Here is a 19,517-nt window from a genome sequence, read left to right as displayed (position 1 = left end):
AGAAGACAAAGTTTGTTTAAAGCATGTTCTTCTATTTATGTGTTCATGTATAATATTGATTTCTTTATATATGCATTTTGTATTTTCATAAATGAGCTTATGTTGATTTTTTACTTAGTGTTATGTTTTTTTAGAACCATCCATGGGAACTTCCTTGGTAGTCCAGTGGCTAAGACTCCGAGCTCCCAGTACAGGCAGCAGGCAAGTTTGAAATCTGGTCAGGGAACTAGACCCCATATGCCTCAACTAAGAGCTTGCATGTAGCAAACGAAAGATCCCATGTGCTGCAGCTAAGACCAGTACAGCCAAATAAATGAATATTTTTTAAAAGATTCATCCATGTTACTCTGAAAACATAATCTGTTACTTCTGGGTAACTGTGCTTTTATGCTTTCACCACATTTGGTGTATCCACTCCTCAGGGACAGGCACCCAGTGGCTTCCTAGGCTACACCATCAGAAACACTGCTGGGGGCACCGCCTCCCGCACACTCCCTTACCCACCTGGGTGGGAACTTCTTTGTAAAGGACATGGCTGGATCACAGGGCTCAGGTATGCGTCAATCACCACAGACACATTACTCAGACTCTGTCTTGCAGGATGGGTCATGTTACCCTGGTGTTGCAGATGAGACAGTAAGGACTTGGGAATTCACACACTGCCACCATGTAAATATGGGTCCACCTCTTCTGAAGCCTACGCTTTTTCCACATGCTGTCATATACTATTCATATTAGCATTTCTGTGTGTGTGCATGCGTGGGTGCACGTGCACGCTAGGTTGCTTCAGTTGTGTCTGACTCTGCGACCCTATGGACTGTAGCCCACCAGGCTCCTCTGTCCACGGGACTCTCCAGGCAAGAATGCTGGAGTGGGTTGCCATGCCCTCCTCCAGGGGATCTTCCCGACCCAGGGATCGAGCCTGCGTCTCTTGTGTCTCCTGCGTGGCAGGCGGGGTCCTTACCACTACAGCCGCCTGGGAGGCCCCCATGCAAACTTTTACTTGAGATGAAATGATCTGATTTTTATTGCACTGTGATTATTATAAAATAGGGATAATTGTTAACATTTAGGGATAAATGACAACATTCTACCAGAAAAATTATGAAATTTGTCCAAGATGTTAAGCATTAATAGACTTAATCTGATAGTTAATAAAACAGTATTATTTACCTTACTTCCCAGTTAGATTTTATCATTTTTCAAACATTTAGAGCACAGAACTAAGAAGGAAAACTTCAGGCCTTAAGTTTTTCTTAAAAATTATTAGAAATATGTAATTAAAATTAATCAATGAGCTGTGGTATTTGTTTATTTGCAAGACTGAGTTTTTAACTATTGTTAACCCAGCACTTGAGAATTCTACTTCCTCCATTTGTTTTCCAAAATTCAGCCTTTCTAGCTGTTCAAAGAGTTCCTTCACAACAGAGTCTCCATGCTAATCTTACATCCAACTGATTTTATGCGGTTACCTTAACTGAACAATTTCCTCTACAGCTGGTGACCGTGTGTACACAGGTACTCATGGATGAGGTTACAGGTTCTTGTTCATTGTATAGGCTAGTCTTCATCGCTAGATTTAACATTTATTGAGAGTAGGGAAAATCTACCTGGAAATTATCAGTGTCTTGCACAGTCACCCAGGAATCAATATGTATTAGCAAAAGGGACATTCTATGCATTTTACAATTTCTGGTCTCATTAATATTACCCAGTCAGTTTCAGGATAGAGGAACCCTTGGAACACAGAAGCTCCAAGGCATGTGGATCCCACCAAAGATATAAGCTACAGTCCATGGAGTCACAAAGAGTCATACACGACCAAGAGACTCACACACACAGGGAAGACGCCACCGAGGCAGGAGGGCAAGTTGGAAGTGTCCTTAGAGGTAGAAGGACTTCAGATTAAACCTCAAAGACAAAGAATTGCAGACATTTTCTTTTAGAGCACCTCTCTATCTGCTTTTAGGATAAAAAAAAAAAAATCCCTCCCAAGCAGTAGAGATGTGTCATCTTGAAGCTGTCATGGGGAAAAAGAAAAGACAGAAAAATAAAAGGATGCCCAAGACTGCAGCTCTTCTAGGTTGAGAAAGGGAGACTTTTGTTCAGGAAGCAGAGGGAGAGAACGCGCCTTAAACAGGGAGCCTTGCTGCTGTTGAGTCGCTAACTCGCGTCCGACTCTGTTGGCCTCATGACTGTGGCCCACCAGGCTCCTCTGTCCATGGGATTCTCCCAGACGAGAACACTGGAGTGGGCTGCCGTGTCCTCCTCCAGGGGATCTTCCAGGCCCAGGGATGGAACCTGCGTCTCCTGCATTGGCAGGCAGATTCTTTACCACTGAGCCACCAGGGAAGCCCCTTAGAAGGGAATATTGACAACTAAGAGATTGCAAGAAGCCTCAGGGTCTGGGTTTGTCCTTCTGGGGGAAGTACGTCTCCCAGGGTGGCTAAGACACCAAGTTCTTAAAACCTGGTGCAGAGCCTGGCTAAATTCTTAACCATTTCATACAACAGCTTTTCTAGTGCCTCTTCTCCTTCCCTAAATCAGGGCTAATCTTTTACTCTCAGGCTCTGTCCTTCAAACTTTGTAAATTTCACAATGTGCTTATTGATCCTGGAAGCAGTAGGAACTTTGGAATGACCACACCATCACACAAACATAAACCATGAGATTTTACATTTGTTTACAGAATGCACTTATACCTTAAGAGACTAATGTTAAAGCCCTAAGAAGAAATGTAGACCCAGAAAACTAAAGAATTCTTCCCCACACATAAAGTTTTTGCTAAGGCATTTCCAGTGAAGTTAAGATCCTCTAAGGAACTAAGACGTGCTTCATCACATGGAGCTGACAGCCATGTGTGACCAGCTGTGTTCTGAATAAGAGTTATTAGGGAGTTTATAAAAAATATCCACAGAGTTCTGTTTCGCTAAACAAATCGGAAATCTGAAATCAGTTTCACCTGCCTCAGAGACTTAAAAATGCACACTATCAGTGACATTCAGACCAGTTAAGGAATGTAGTAACAAAAAACCACCCTCATTAAAGAGTAAGTTTCCCCCTCATTTTGGATCATGGCAACTCTGTTCAAATGCCATAGTTTATTGCCTTTATCTCCTCCCCTGTGACAAGAAGCACAGCTGAAATGATAAAGCACAAAGCTACTTCTTTTTACCTTTGTTGTTTTTCAGGGGTGAAGTAGACAGTCGGGCAGGAGATGTGCAAGCTGCGTCTCTGAAGAAGAAATACAAGCCTTTACCTTCTGCCCCTCCCTTTCCCTGCGTGCTCTTAATGATTCAGCTCTCCACCTGCCAGGCGGAAAGGACGGCTCTGAGGAGGAAATCCTTCTGAAAGGCCCCAGAGCTGTGCCGGGAGGCTCTCAGGACAGCCACCAGCCAGAGGTGTGTCTCCCAACACTGGAGAAACACGCACATCAACGCCCCTCTGCTTTGCTAATGGGGAAGCATTGTCGAGCCTAACCTGTGTTCAAGAAGATAAGCTGTCTTTCTCAAAAGAATAACTTGAACCCACTGAAGTCCATGGTGCCATATTCAGCATGGGAAGGGCAGCCGGAATCACGAGCACGCACAGAGCTACTCCAGGGGAAGCGCTCCAGCTGTGGGCTAAGCTGCCTGACCTGAGGCACGCTCATCCTGAGATCTCCTGAGCCGTCTTGCAGAAGCAGTCTGCTGGCGGGTAATTCCTGTCCCATTAAAAGAACACAAGAATGAGCTAGACCAAGAGTTATTCTGTGGTTTTCATTTAAAAGCTTGCTAGGAGCCACAAGCCACCCCACCTCAGGTGGGTTAGGAGGTGTGATCCAGTGCCGTGTAAGAGAGACTAGAGATGATGGATGAAAACTGGAGACAAAAAACAATGTCTGGGACGCACAGTCACCAGGATCAGCACCGTGAGTGAAGGCCACCTCCCCCGGGCTCCCCGGCCCGGTGATATCCAGGCTGCCTCTGACACCACTGCCCAGGAGGGCTGAGCTGCACCGCGCAACACGTGAGAACACTCTCCACGGAGCTCTTCTCTTCATCGGGGGCGTGCAACTCGTCCTCTCTGTCAGAACTGCACCCTCTACAAGACACAGACGAGAAAAGTCAGGTTTGAAATTAGGCCCCTACTCTCCAGTGTCCCCATGAGAGTCTCTGGAAAGTACTTGTACACAACCGTCTACAGAGAATTAAAGAGCCCCAAGCCTGCCCCATCTTTCTCTGCTCAGAGAGAGTGCTTTCTGAAGCCAGCCCCTTCCAGTATGGAGATTGTGTCCTTTGGAATCGTCATATCCAAAGTTAAGGCCAATTCTCCACCTTTTCATCTTGCTCTGATCTATTTTCCCTTGTTGTTGAAATGTAGTTGATTTACTATGTTGTGGTAGTTTGAGGGCTACAGCAAAGTGACTCAGATTTTATACATGTACATATATATATATCCTTTCTTCAGATTCTTTTTCATTATAGGTTATTATGAGAAGGAAATGGCAACTCATTCCAGTATTGCCTGGAAAATTCCACTGAGAGACGAGCCTGGTGGGTTACAGCCCACAGAGTTGCAAAGAGTCAGACATGACTGAACACACAGAACGATAGGTTATTATAAAATACTGAATAAAGTTCACTGAGCCTATCACTTGAACTTTTTAAATAGTTCAAGAAGAACCTGGAGGCAACTAGGAAGGCCCGTGATCTTAGGGGAAGTTGCTTGAACAGTGTTCTAAGTGCGGAATCTAGGATGCAACATGTGGCAGAGCATATTGGAGAAGAGCCCTCCCTTCGGGTGAAGTTGAGATGTAAGACGATGCTGGAGGAAGCAGAGCTGACAAGGTCTTATGTCTGCAACCTCAGCCTATAGAGATGGGGAAAGACAGTGAGTGTGTGTGTCAGAACCTCCCTGCCGGCCTCCCTTCCCAGAGGAAGGAGGTCATGAGAGTAGCTACATGATCCAGGACCCCTCCTGTGGCTTCGGCGGGACAATGGGTGAAGGGTGAGTGTGGGCACAGAACTGAGAAACCGAAGAGCTGCCATGGGGCTGAGAGCCTCTGGAGGGATGGAACCACAAGAGGAAGGGAAATGGGCAAACGGGAGCCAGTTTAGACTGAGCTAGGTGCTCTTAGCCCCCAGCAAGTGCCACTCAGAGCTGGGACCAGCCACCTCCGCAGGGCCCTGTTTGGCTTCCTGACCCACAGTCACAAACAAATGAAGTGGTCCTTTGGAGACACTCAGTGCTGGCATCACTTGCTGTGTGTGTTAGTCACTCAGTCGTGTCCGACTCACAACCCCATGGACTGGAGCCCGCCAGGTTCCTCTACCCATGGGATTCTCCAAGCAAGAATGCTGGAGTGGGTTGCCATTTCCTCCTCCAGGGGATCTTCCTGATCCAGGGATCGAACCCACATCTTCTGCATCTCCTGCATCGGCAGGCAGGTTCTTTACCACTGAGCCACCTGGGAAGCCCCACATCATTTGCTACTCGGCAACAGAGAATTAAAAGGGTCAAACAAATCAAAAGCTGCCAGAAGAAAGCAGATACACTCTCTTGCTTCTCTTCCCCATCGTGTCTGACTCTATGCAAGTGGTGGGTATTATATAATCGATTCATGAAACACCAGACCCTGTGAGGGCACACTGCTCTCAGGTTCTGGCCATTCTGCCAGGATCTTGGCTGCAGTCCTTAGGGCAGATGCACCCAGTTCAATTATCACCATAAAATTCTTTCCCCTGTAGCTTTACGAGCAGAGTCAAGGATTAGCTGGTTTTCTTCTGTGGCATGAACATGTTCAACTGGCAAACATATACAACAAAGGAGGAGGAGAGATGGCGGTTCCCAGCCTTCCTTTCTAACTCTTCTTCCTTAGAAATTTGTCAAAAACCTTAATTGAATATTCAACCAATATTTATGGGATCCTACGGATAGAGAAGCCTGGTAGGCTACAGTCCATGGGGTCATGAAAGAGTTGGACACAACTTAGTGACTAGATAGCAACAACTAGGTGCCAGCCCTATTCTGGAATGCTGCAGGGAAGAGCCCTCTCCCCCCAGATTCCCTGCTTTTTCAGGGATCTTTCCTGGACCACATTGATCCTCTTGAGACTTCCAGGTTTTGCTTCTGTTCCTCTGCTCTTGTTCCAGGTGGGTCCTGATGTTCTTGTCACAAAAATAAATAAAGAGTAACAGAGGCACCCTTATTACTTATTAACTGTCAGAAATTCTGAGTTTCCAACTGTATTTCCAATTGTCAATGCATCAACACTGACATGAAGATTGATGTCAATCTTCATCAACAATAGAGATGAGAGGTTTTCCCCCCACTTGCCTAATGTCTGCTACCAGTTACCCTTCGTCCTAGAGAGTAGCTCTCTTTCCATCTACAGGCCCCACAGTCCTGTTTGCATCTGTGGTTTTTCAATCGGTTGTCGCTCACTGGAGCGGAAGAACACTGCGTCAGAAGTGAAATGAAACATGTGCGTGTGTAGTCTATCAGTCGTGTCCGACTCTGCGATCCCATGGACTGTAGCCCACCAGATTGCTCTGTCCATGAGATTCTCCAGGCAAGAATACTGGAGGAGGTTGCCATTTCCTCCTCCAGGGGATCTCCCCGACTCAGAGATGGAAGCCATGTCTCCTGCGTTGCCGGCGTCTCCTGCAGCGGCAGCCGGATTCTTTACCACTTGAGCCACCTGGGATGGAGCATTGACGGTGTGCTGAAACTGCAAATATCCAACGCCTCTGTGGAACCCCAGCATAGCCTCCTCTGACAGCCCGGGGCCCTGAATTTTTGCCAGTTTGGCTTACCAGGGTTGATCTGCTTCCTGGATTTCTCAGCCTTTCAGCAAATCACCTCCACCCCAGCCTGGCACCAGCCTCTGGGTTTCCACGTTCCTTAGAGACTGCAGTCCACAGGGTTTGTGTTACTGCATGGGGAGGCAGACTTCAGCTTCTCCAAGAGAGGCTTACCCAGGAGATGCACAGCCAGACAGGTGGGAGTTACCGTACAGTAGCCACACTGTTGGTTTTAGGTTCCAACCTGTGCATTGAGTGTCGCTGACAGCAGGAAATAGTGAATGTTATGTGCACTTATTACCTGAGGTTTGTGTTTACAATAGAGTCTTATTTGGAGAGGTTAAAAGAAAAGAAACTTTTCCAGGGCTAAGATCCAAAAGGGAACATTTGGGGCAGGAAAAGAAGTTGTTTTTAGGGGATGTGATTCTTTTCTGTGGGGGCTGCAACCCACCTGCTCTTTCAAGAGATACCACATAGGTACTTCCCTGGGGTCCAGTGGCTGAGACTCTGCTCTCCCAGTGCAGGGGGCCAGGGTTCAATATGTGGTCAGGGAATTAGATCCCACATGCCACAGCTAACAGCTCATATTCCACAGCTAAGACCCAGTGCAGCCAAATAAAAAAATAATTTTAAAAGAGATACTGCATAACCAGGCAGCATCAGCAAGGAGGATCCACCGTAACATGGGACCAGTCCTGTGAAGTAACCTTCATCCCCATTGGTCAGAGACGCTTCAGAAATTTCTTTCTTTCATCTAGTGGAACCAAGAGACCTTGCCTCAGAAAACTCCCTTCAGCCTCTGCAGTGGCACCAGTCATGACTAGTCACGACCACTGGGATCCACAGCTTTATCAAGCATCACACAGACCAAAATCGCACAGCAAATGCCCTGACAATAAAATTTTCATTGGAACCACAACCCACAAAAATTTGATGCTATTATAAATGGATATGTTTTCTTAATCTCCTTTTCAGATTTTTCTCCTTTAGGGCATGCAAATACAAACCATTTTTGTGTATTGATTTCATATTGCAGAAACTTCCTGCAATTATTAAATTATTTGTTAGAGCTAACAGATTTTTGTGGCCTCTTTAGGGTTTTCTACATATAAGATCATGCCATTTGTGTATAGAGACCATTTTATTAATACTTCTTTCTTTCCAATTGGAATGCCTTTTATTTCTTTTTCTTCCCTGACTCCCTAGCTAGAACTTCCAAAATTATGTGAGTAGAAGAGGAAAAAGAAAGTGGCTGTTCTTAAGGTAGCCACTTTAAGTTTTCACTCTGCAGTGTGACTCGAGCTGTGGGTATTTCACAAATATCTTTTATCATGTTGAGGAAATATCCTTCTATTCTAATGTGCTAAATGCTTTTATCAAGAAAACGTATTGAATTTGTCTGATGATTTCCTACATAAATTGAGATGATCACGTAGTGGTTTTTCCTCTTCATTCTTTGTTTCTGTGCTATTGGTGGTGGTAGTTTAGTTGCTAAGTCATGTCCGACTCTTTGCGACCCCGTGGACTGCAGCCCGCCAGGCTCTTCTGTCCATGGAATTTCCCAGGCAAGAATACTGAAGTGGGTTGCCATTTTCTCCTCCAGGGGATTTTGCTGACCCAGGGATCAAACCTGGGTCTCCTGATTGGCAGGCAGATTTTTTACTACTGAGCCGCCTGGGAAGCCCTAATGTGCTATAGAAGCTGATTATTTCAATGTGTTGATGTATCCTTGCATTCTAGAAATAAATCATACTTGGTTATGGTACGTAGTTCTTTTAATATGCTGCTGAATTCAGTTTGCTATTATTTTATAAGGACTTTTGCATTAGTATTTATGGGAGATACTGGTATGTAGCTTTCTTTTTTAGTGTCTATTTAGCTTTGGTATCAGGGTAATGCTGCCTCTATGGGATGAGTTAGGAAATACCGTCTCCTCTTTGATTTGTTTGAAGTGTTTGAGAAAGATTGGTGCTGTTTTCGAATATCTGGTAGAATTCACCAGTGAAAGCCATTAGCACAGGACTTTTCTTTGTGGGGATAAACAATAAATGTTAGTGAACACAGAATAAGACCACGTCATTTTCATGATCAGATGAAGTATAATCCATCCACCATCCTGTCAGTTACACATCATTCTCTCTCCCTGGAGCCTCCCTCTCCTAATAACTTTAAGAAGCCCAGGGTGATCCCAAGTTGAGATATACAGGAGGTTCATCAATGTTATACTTGCTTTAAAGAGAAAAGACCAGAAGTCTGTGTTGTCCCGTGAGTCTTGTCCTGCTGAGCTGCTGCTGCGGTCACTGCCACACGGTGTCACTAGTGGTCTGGCCAGAAAGAGGCAGCGCTCGGAAGCACACAGCAACACGCCGGCCTGAACCCGGCCGCGGCAACAGTGACGTCCAAACCTTTTGTTCAAGAACAGCTCAGAAAGTATGTTCCAACCCTCCCGTAGTTTTTAGTTGACATCTAAAATTTGTCTGTACTGTAAATAGTTATAAAAGATAGCTCATGACCTACTCTCAGTGTTGCTATTTTATAATAAAACTGTCACATCACATTTTAAAATGCATCCAGTGGAATCAACCCTAAGATGCTCACTATCATCCATTTCCAAAATACATGACAAGCCCTGTAGCTTTCTAATATGTTACAGTATTCTTTCTTACATGGAGACTATATTTCTACTCCACTTTCTCCAAAAAATTTTACCCTAATTTTATATTTTAAAGTCTTTTATTGATAACTTTGTCATCTTTGCTTTCAAATGAAAATATTTATAAATTTAAAATATGAAAGATTCTTATTTTCTATTATGATATTTTTCTAAATTTCATAGGTCTCTTTTGGATTGAATTATCACTACACTTACCTTTACCATACAACTGAAAAAAAGAATACATTAAAAAGTCAATAAATGATTATTAAAACAAAAGCTAATTTTTTATTGGAACAGCATTCTCATTCTTAATGAGAGTCAGACCAAAATTATCCATATTGTAATTTAAGGTAAAAATGTAAACTACTAAAAATTCATTGGTTCTGCATCTAACATAGAATCTTGGACTTTCTTAATAACTAACTGGTGGAGTCATTTAACACTTTTAGAGATAAAGTAAAATGAGGAGTCCTTTCACAGGAGAAAATAATCATGATGAGATTTGATGAATTAATTGAAAGATTGATAATATTGATAATTGACAATTGATAACATTAATTGGATGATGCACACCATATCTGAAAAAAAATTTTCATGCATTTTATCCAATGAGACTTGAAAATAAATCACCCAGTAGAGCATTCCAGTTAGTTTGGTATTTTCTTGTCACTGACATTAAGCATCAAGAACAGCAGAAAAGAATTTGCTACACATAAACTCACTGGTAGAAAATTCATATTTAATTTCAGTAGATGCCCTCTGCTGTGGTCTCCAGAGGGGCTCAATCTTGACCATGGTCAAAGCCTCAAAGAGGCTAATATTATTGAACATATATCATTACTCCCACCTTCTCCATCTTAATTTATATGTACTCGTATTTCAGAACAAGTCAATATGAACTAAAATACCCACCACCACCCCCCTTTTTTTGGCCATTCCACGTGACCTGTGAGAACTTAGTTCCCTGACCAGAGATTGAACCTTTGTCCTCTGCAGAGGAAGTGGTGAGTCTTAATCACTAGACAGGCAGGAAAGTCCCCGAATACTGTCTTTCTGACCCCCCATAATTCACATGTTATAGAAAACTGTATGAAAAGGGGGAAGGCAGAAGCCTATGAGTGGGCCTGCACATCTTGATTAATCAGTAGAAGAGTTTTGTCTTTGTTGCTCCCGGGCGTTTCTCATCAGGAAGATCTGAGCGAGGTGACAAGGTCACTGTTCTTTTGTGAAATGTTGGCAGGTTAGGAAACCTGCCCCTGTGAACGCAGGAGACTCTCGGGTAACTACATTTGGAGACGAGAACCCATGCACTTGAGATAGTGAAAAGCTAGAGCAACAGAAACATCCCTGTAGACACCTCGAGATGTAGTCTTAATAGAAAGACTACTGATTTAGAAGATGTGTGGGCAAGGGGAAGGGCCCCACCATCAAATTCCTGTCTCATAGTTATGGGAAATAGCCGGGTGGTTTCCCCTCAAACTATTAAAGTGATTCATCTTGACTAATGAGATCATTATTTGTAGTGGGTTGAATAGTATCCCTCAAAAATGTATGTCCTTGGAGAAGTGCAGGGTGTAAACTTATTTAGAAATAGGTGATTTATTAACTGGGTGATGTAATAACTGGGCTTCCAGGTGGCGCTACTGTGAAAGAATCTGCCTGACAAGGGTGGGTTCAATCCCTGGGCCAAGAAGATCCCTGGAGAAGGAAATGGCAACCCATTCCAGTGTTCTTGCCTGGAAATCCCATGGACAGAGGAGCCTGGTGGGCTACAGTCTATGGGGTTGCAAGAGCCAGACACGACTGAGCACAGCTTCAGCAGCGTGGGTGAAGCTAGTTAAAAGATGGTCAAAGGAGCTCAGGGCGGGTCTGAATCCAATGACTGGGGCCTTATAAGAGGAGACACACAGAAAAGAAGGTCATGGAAAGACAGAGGCACAAGCCCAGGAATTCCAGGAACCACCAGAAGCTGAAAGAGGCCGAGAAGCATTTTCCCCTAGAGCCTTCAGAGGAAATGTGGTCCTGAGAGCACACTGACTTTAGACTTCGAGGCTTCAGAAGCGGGAGAGAATGAATAGTGTGAGTCGCTCCACTGTGTCTGACTCTTGGCGACCCCATGGACTGAATGCCTGTCATTTTTAGCCTCAGTTTGGGGTCCATCATGATAGCAGTTCTAGGAATCGAACACACTGTTTGAGAGCAGAGAAGAGTGCCCTCCCACACTCCCTGCCTGCATTGCTAAATGACCTTAACTTACTAGAGCAAAACCTAAGGATTTTAGCTGTTAAAACAGTACTTCCAGAGAAGGATGTGCCTATCATTGGAAAACTACTGTAAATCAAAACAAATATAGACCAAATAAATAATTGAATGTACTGAGTTTCAGGAAAAATTCTTTTACATAGAGTTATGTCATCAGTACTTTGTCAAGAGATCCTTGTACTTAGGGAGACACCTCTGGAATCATTTCAAGGTCAGAAGTTTCTTGTGCAGTAATAGACAATTACTGGTACCTTGGGGAATGAATGCTCTCATGCTTGGGCAACTGGGAAACCGAAGGACGTGATAATAACTATTCCTGGCAGTGCTAGGAGATGACTCCCAGAATCATTTCCAGAAATGCGGAGGGAAGAATCACTTCCAGAAATGCAGAGGCTAGTTTCAGAGACAGTGAGATGGGAAGTGCATGCTAATGGAGTAGAGTCTGGCTCAGGAGATGAGGTTTGGCAAGTCACTTGTACCCCAAAGTAAAGGATCCTTGGCAAACCTCTCTCATGAATAAGTCCCTGCTTCTAACATGGATGGACCTAGAGATTATCACAGTAAGTGAAGTCAGACTTGGGAGGGAGGAAGGGAAGCTAAAGAGGGAGGGACGATATATATAGTTATGACGGCTCTGCATGGCTAGACGGCAGAAGCCAATACAGCATCGTAAAGCAATTATCCTACAATTTAAAAAAAAATGAAGTCAGACAGAGAAAGGCATATGACACCACATGGTATCACTCATATGTAGAATCTAATTTTAAAAGATGATACAAATGAACTTATTTACAAAACAGAAAAAGGCTCACAGATATTGAAAACAAACTTACGGTTACAAAGGGGAGACATGGGAAGGAAGAGGGAGAAAACAGGAGCTGTTCCTTCTTCCCCATGTGCCTGCTTCTCCGCTGGGTGCTATGTCTGAGGATCTATCCTATCTGATACATGAATATCCAGCTCATTTACATTCACTGCTGTAGGATATTCCATTATATAAACCTGGAGTATTTATTTCCTTTATTAGCCTATTAACAAATGTCTAAATTGTTTCTATTTCTTGCCACTGTTGACGGTACTGCAATTAACCCACAATATATGTCTCTTTGAGCACAGCATGTGAGAACATACAGGGTATATGGTTGAACAGAGAATTGCTGAATTTCAACCACATACCACCAAGTATTACCAAGTTACTTGTATTAACAAACATTTTCATCAGTAATTTATCAGTCATTCTCTTCTTCTACATCACACCAATCCTTAATTTTTAAGAACTGACAAAAATTAAAGACAAAGATAAAATATTAAAGCAACAAGGGAAAAAGACAAATAATATAACAAGGAAACTCCAATCAGGTTATCAGCTGATTTCTCAACAGAAACTCTACAAGTCAGAATGGAATGACAGGATACACATAAAGTGATGAAAGGGAAGAAACTACAACCAAGAATATTCTACCCATCAAGACTCTCATTCAGATTTAATGGTGAAATCAAAAGCTTTCCAGACAAGCAAGAAATGCTAAAGGAACATCTCTGGGCAGGAAACACAAGACAAGGAAAAGACCTACAGAAAATAAACCCAAAACAATTAAGAAACTGGTAATAGGATCATATATATCTATAGTTACCTTAAATGATAAAGGATTAAATGCACCAACTAAAAGACAGACTGGCTGAGCTGATGAAAGCATGTGCATGTGTGCACTTCCACTTACCACACCACTCCGCTTGACACCCCCCAAGTTGTATGCAATTATTTTATATTGTTAGGTTAACCATGTTCTCATTAAGGCTCATGATTATAATTATCTTTTATTTTTTGCTGGACTATTGACTGTGAAAACTGATAAACATCTTTTACTATTGTGACTATGTAACTGTTACTCATTAATACCATTATATCATGATTGAGCAACAGAAAAATAAAATCATAAAGCACCAAAACTACCATTTAATATAAAAACTTGTAATCACTTTTTAAAATCCAGATGCATATTGGAATTATCTTGGAATTTTTTGAAAAATACAAATGCCTGGTAATGCCTTTTTTTCTCCAAAGCTCTTGATGTGTTTCTAATGAGCAGCCACGTTTAAAAACTACTGGACTATATGATGACCTTTTACTTTTATCTAGTACGTTTCATTTTTTCCATTTCATATTCAGGGCTCCCATTTCATTTAGTTTATGTTTTCTAATTTCCCCATCTCTCTTCTTTTTTTTAGATATTCTTTCTCAAACTTTTATCAAGAGTTCGTATGCGTGCGTGCATGCTCAGTCACTTCAGTCGTATCTGACTCTTTGTGACCCCATGGACTGTAGCCCACCAGGCTCCTCTGTCCATGGGATTCTTTAGGCAAGAATACTGGACTGGGTGGTCATTCCCTTCTCCAGGGCATCTTCCCAACCCAGGGATTGAACCTGCGTCTCCCGCATTGCAGGCAGATTCTTTGCCACTGAGCCACTAGGAAAACCCCAAGCTTTTGTGTACGTATATATAAATAGTATGTATAAAATGTGTATTTTAGAAAATTATGAACTTTTGCCTAACTAAAAGATTTATGATATTTTTTATTCCTTTTGCTTGATTTAGTATGAATAGAATGCTAGATTTCTAATTTTAAAAAATCAATATGCAACAATCAACAAAGGTTTACTGTATAGCACAGGGAACTATAGTTAATATCTTGTAATACCCCATGATGGAAAATAATCTGAAGAATAGCACATGTGTATATGTATAACTGAATCACCTTGCTGTGCATCTGAAACATCATAAGGCAACTATACTTAATATTGTTTTATATAAAGAAAATATTCAAATAGGTATTAAACATCATGGATCCAATTTTTAAGGGTCAAGAAAAGCTTTGGGGGTAAATTCATCTAGAATAGAGGTGTAAAATGAAACAAGAATCAATTCAATTGTTGCGACAAAATGAAAGTTTTGCAGTTGCCCAGCACTGGAAGGAGCTGGAATGAAGTGGAAAACCTACAGGGCACAGAGGCAACAGATCACTCAGTGACTATTAAGGAGTAACGTACAAGACGGCAGGTAGGCACATCCTGAAGTACCTGGAGGGCCAGAAACTTAAAATAGGACACAGGGACAGAGAAAGAACAATGGCAGCAGGAATAAAAGAAAGAGAAGACCATGTTTCCTGGAGTCATGGTGTGAAGAGGGTAGTAAGGAGTTGCCCTTGAGAAAAGATCAGGAAAAGATCAAGATCATGGGAAAATTAATACTTCACATAAAGAAAGGAGAAAGAGGGACAGTCATACTAAAAGGCAGTGCCTGTATTGATTTTTCTGGGTGGTAAAACAGGAATGCCAGGGTGAACCAGGAAGGGAATTATAAGAGATCAACAAGGAACAGCTTTGAATTTGTTTGAAAGCATAAATTAGGATGACTGTCTAGGGCGGGAATGGAAATGTGGGAATGAGTGGAGGGCTGGAGTTTTATGCATTTGTCTTTGTCTTACTTGATAAGCCTACATAGGAGACTAATTCGCTAGCTAACATCTTTTTATATCTTACTGTAGTTGGTTCTCCTTTGAGAAAATTAAAGCTTATTAACCTTATTCTGATGTCATTCAATGTGTGCACATTTGTATCAGTATCTGTAGGGAACATTGCAATTGGCAGGTATCCTACTGATGGATGTTTGAAGGATCTTCCCTCCTAACCATTTTCACTACGACAGGCACAACCACATAATTGGTTAAGAAGGAAGACATTAAAATGCTCCCTAGGATGTGCAACTCAGTAACACTGACAAAACTTCACGCCCTTCACAAGGAAGTAAAGGTTTAGGAAGACAGAGGAGCTGCTTCTTAACCAACCAACAATGGTATTAGAAAGAGCAAGATGGTTCCTGAAGGTGTATTGCCTCTAGAGTTTTATTGGGTTCCTTGATTCCCAAAGACATAAATTAGAAATTACAGACTTGCAAAATCCTCTGAGAATTGCTGAGTCTTTTGTAACACTTTTGTGACATCAGGGTGTCATAACCTTGTCTATGAAGTGCCAGGAGCACTTTCCAAAGACAGGGGGAGGGATTGGGGTGGGGAGGATGATGTAGTTTCTATTCGAACTATCCTAAGAGCTCTGCATGTTTAGTCCAACTTCTAGTCTTTACCAGTGAGTGCCTTCTCCTCAAAGCCATATGCTGCGTGACAAATCTTTATAAAGTTTATTCTCAGAATTCAGTCCTGGTTGAAAGTTCCCTTGAAGACCAACTTACCTTACTTTGTCCCCTGGGCTTCCTCCAGGCCCAGCCGGGGCTCCTTGACTCTCTGGGCTCAGAGCCCTTTCTCTTTGAGCCCAAAGACGTCCACCCTGCTCCGGCCCGGGGCCCTCCCGCTCTCTGGCAGCGCCCGTGACGCAGCCCTGACTGGGCGCTCTCATTCCTCAAGTCTGTCGTTTTTCACCCTGGGTCTTCTCTCCTGCTGTTTCCTTCTTTAGACTCAGCTCACCCATCAGACTCCAGCAGACTCCACCCTCGCTCAGCCCACCCGTCTCAGCTCAGGGGTCTCTGACCGCCAGTGTCCGGGGGTCAGGACACACGTAACCAGGAGGCGCCCTAAGAGCAGCAGGGCTGAGCTCAGGAACCGCCTCTGCGGTTTCGACACACAGGTCTCCCCTCCTCCAGCTGGTGTCTCCAGCCCTGTGCTTCCGGGACCCTGTGGTGGGCGGGTCTTCCTGTGAGTGAGTGACGTGCTGGGACTGCAGACTCCGACCAAGCGCAGTACTGAGTGCGGGGTGAGGAGAGAATTGGCCGCCCACACACGCGTGCTTTCTCCTAGCCTGGTGGGAAAGGAAACCGGTGCAGCTGCTAGGGAAGGCAGTCTGGTAGTTCTTCTAAATCAATCATAGAGTAAAAATCGACCAATCAATCAATCCAACATAGACTTACCATTGACCCAGAAATTCCACTCTTAGGTTAATGCCTAAGAAATATGTCCACAGTGAAATTTCTACATGAGAGTTCATGTTGGCATTATTCACCATAGTACACAAAACCCAAATGTATATCCACACATGAATGGATTTTTTTAAGTGATATTTCATATGACGGAGCATAATATAGTCATATAAAGTAATGATGCACCATTTATTCAACAGCGTGGATGAACCTTGAGACTATTATGCTGAGTGAAAGAAGCCTGATTAAAAGAAGCCACATACTGTGCAATTCCATCTATACAAAATGCTCGTAATAAACAAACCCATGGAGACAAGAAGCAGATCAGTGGCTTCCAAAGAGGGGAAGGAAGAATAGTGGAGGGAGCTTCTTGGGGAGTAATGAAATTATTCTGGAACAGATCATGGTCATGGTTGCATAACCCTATCTGTGGGCCAAAAGCCAATGACTTTTACAGTTTTAAAAGATGAAATCTACACTACAGACATTTCCTGAGATCTACAGGGGATTGATTCAAGGATACCTCAAGCATATAGAAATACTCAAATACCTTCTATGAAATGACATATAACCTACATACATTCTCCTTTGTACTTTACATCCCCTTTTGATTTCTTATAATACCTAATACAGTGTAAAGGCTATTTGAAGGGTAGTAAATACAGTGGAAAGTAGTTCCTGGTGTGGGGCAAATTCAAGGACTGTTTTTTGGAACTTTTCAGAATTTTTTCCAAGTCTTTTCAATCTGCTTGATTGAGTCTATGGGTGCAGAACCCTTGGGTTTGGAGGGCTGACTGTATGTGAGTTGTGACTCGGTTGGAAAGTCAATCCACAGTACAAACACTCCACACCCTTTCAAAGGGGAAATATTAGACCAAATGCCATGGAAATGCAACCCTTCCACTGACAGCCATGCCTCCAGGAACAGTGTACTCTGGAGAAAAACACGTTCTTTTGTCCACCTTTATTCCCTTCCCACAGTGACTCATTTCTGCTAAACCCCAGCTGGATAGAGCAGTCTGGGGGAATGCTGAGTGAGCATGGTTTGACCTTCTCTGTAAGCCACATCCCCAGAGGAAACTGCTCCAAATCCATTCCCCATTCACTGTGATGGTGTCTCTGGGTGGAGCCCAGCATTGCCTCTAGTGACTGTGGGTCCCACGGAGAAGAACATGGAGACACATTCCCACCCCTTCAGATTTTGTGGGATGAAGTGATATCTCTTGAGAGGGCAGAAAAACAGGTTCTTTTCATCTTGACACAAGGAGACAGGTCAGTAAAATCCCAGAGCCTGTCTACACACTTCCCTGTGCGAGTGAGTACACACGCAGCATCCTTGGACCAGCCACTTGCCTGGGGAAGTCACCTGAGAAATGCACTGCCTTCTATACCTGGGCTTCTGTTCTGCTGCTCTGTGCCTTGCTTCTGTCACTTGTGAAATGGGGAACACAGAGGCAGCATCCTGGAAAAGGTGGCAAAGTGGAAAATGGGTCAATACATACTCCCTCCATAAAAATCATATTGTCTTGGGCTCCAAAATCACTGCACATGGTGACTGCAGCCATGAAATTAAAAGATGCTTGCTTCTTGAAAGAAAGCTGTGACAAACCTAGACAGCATATTAAAAAGCAGAGAAACCACTTTGCCAACTAGTGATAAAAGTCCGTCTAGTCAAAGCTGTGGTTTTTCCAGTAGTCATGTATGGATGTGAGAGTTGGATCATAAAGAAAGCTGAGCATTGAAGAATTGATGCTTTCAAACTTTGGCGCTGGAGAAGACTCTTGAGAGTCCCTTGGACAGCAAGGAGATCAAACCAGTCAATCCTAAAGGAAATCAACCCTGAATATTCATTGGAAGGACTGATACTGAAGCTGAAGCTCCAATACTTGGACCACTTGATGCGAAGAGCTGACTCACTGGAAAAGACCCTGATGCAGGGAAAGATTGAGGGCAAAAGGAGAAGAGAATGTCAGAGGATTAGATGGTTAGATAGCATCATCAACTCAATGAACATGAATTTGAGCAAACTCTGGGAGTTAGTAAAGGACAAAGAAGCCTGGTATGCTGCAGTCCATAGGGTTGCAAAGAGTCAGACCAACAGTATGGGCTTGAGCAAATGAACACCACCAACAGTATAAGTCTGCAGTTTTTAATATTGCTCTGTTATGAGGATGCAGCACCCTTGAGGAGAAGACAGCTCCAGTGACAAGATCGAACCGTAGTGTTCAGAGAACAATTTTTATCTTTTTTTTTTAAACCGGCATTTGATTCTATTGTCCTGACCATGAATCAGAAGCTGGTTTGCTACAGTGCAAGCTGATGGAAAAATGTGAATCTGGAGCTTAAACAATTGATTTTTCTGATACATCTTTGTGTAAAAATCAGAAAACTGCCCCCCAAATGTCCCCTGTTTATCCATTTTTCTCCTCACTGAGAGCAGGTGACTGCAGAGAGACAAGCTTCTCTCTGACCTTCGAACGTGGGGACCCTCGGGACGGGCTGCCAGGCGGGTGGTGGGGGCGGGAGTGGAGATCACAGGCACTGAGGCCGCGGTCCTGCCCTTAGGGGAGGGCGAGGAATACCTGTTCTCCAGGCTTCCCAGATGGCGCTAGCGGTAAAGAACCCACCTGCCAGTGCAGGTAGAAGTAACAGGCCTGGGTTTGATCCCTGGGTCGGGAAGATCCCCTGGAGGACGACATGGCAGCTCACTCCAGTATTCTTGCCTGGAGAATCCCATGGACAGAGGAGCCTGGTGGGCTACAGTCCCTGGCGTTGCAGAGTCAGACACGACTGAAGTGACTTAGCACGCACGCACCCGTTCTCCACCTACTGCTGCTGAGACACTTCGGCAGCATCTCTCAAGCTGAGAGTCTGAAACATTTTCCT

The 19,517-nt window shown here is 43.5% G+C and overlaps 1 protein-coding gene across 3 annotated transcripts in view; it reads right to left on the bottom strand.

The window, feature by feature from the left end:
• The window catches only part of SERPINB11 (serpin family B member 11), a 31,336-nt gene extending 14,993 nt beyond the window's left edge, over positions 1-16,343 (bottom strand). For 2 of the 3 annotated variants that reach the window (XM_043889347.1, XM_043889350.1), the window contains exon 1: positions 15,951-16,343. The gene's annotated coding sequence lies outside the window, so the exon portion shown is untranslated. Of the gene's footprint in view, positions 1-3,175; positions 3,235-3,480; positions 4,084-15,950 lie in introns of all 3 variants that reach the window. The other variant, XM_043889348.1, reaches the window with a different exon arrangement.
• Between the last annotated feature and the right edge of the window lie 3,174 nt (positions 16,344-19,517).

Source organism: Cervus elaphus, chromosome 27, assembly GCF_910594005.1.
Source record: "Cervus elaphus chromosome 27, mCerEla1.1, whole genome shotgun sequence".
Lineage (NCBI taxonomy): Eukaryota > Metazoa > Chordata > Mammalia > Artiodactyla > Cervidae > Cervus > Cervus elaphus.
The sequence above is the reverse complement of the archived record's forward strand: the minus strand, read 5'-3'. Positions and strand labels throughout refer to the sequence as shown.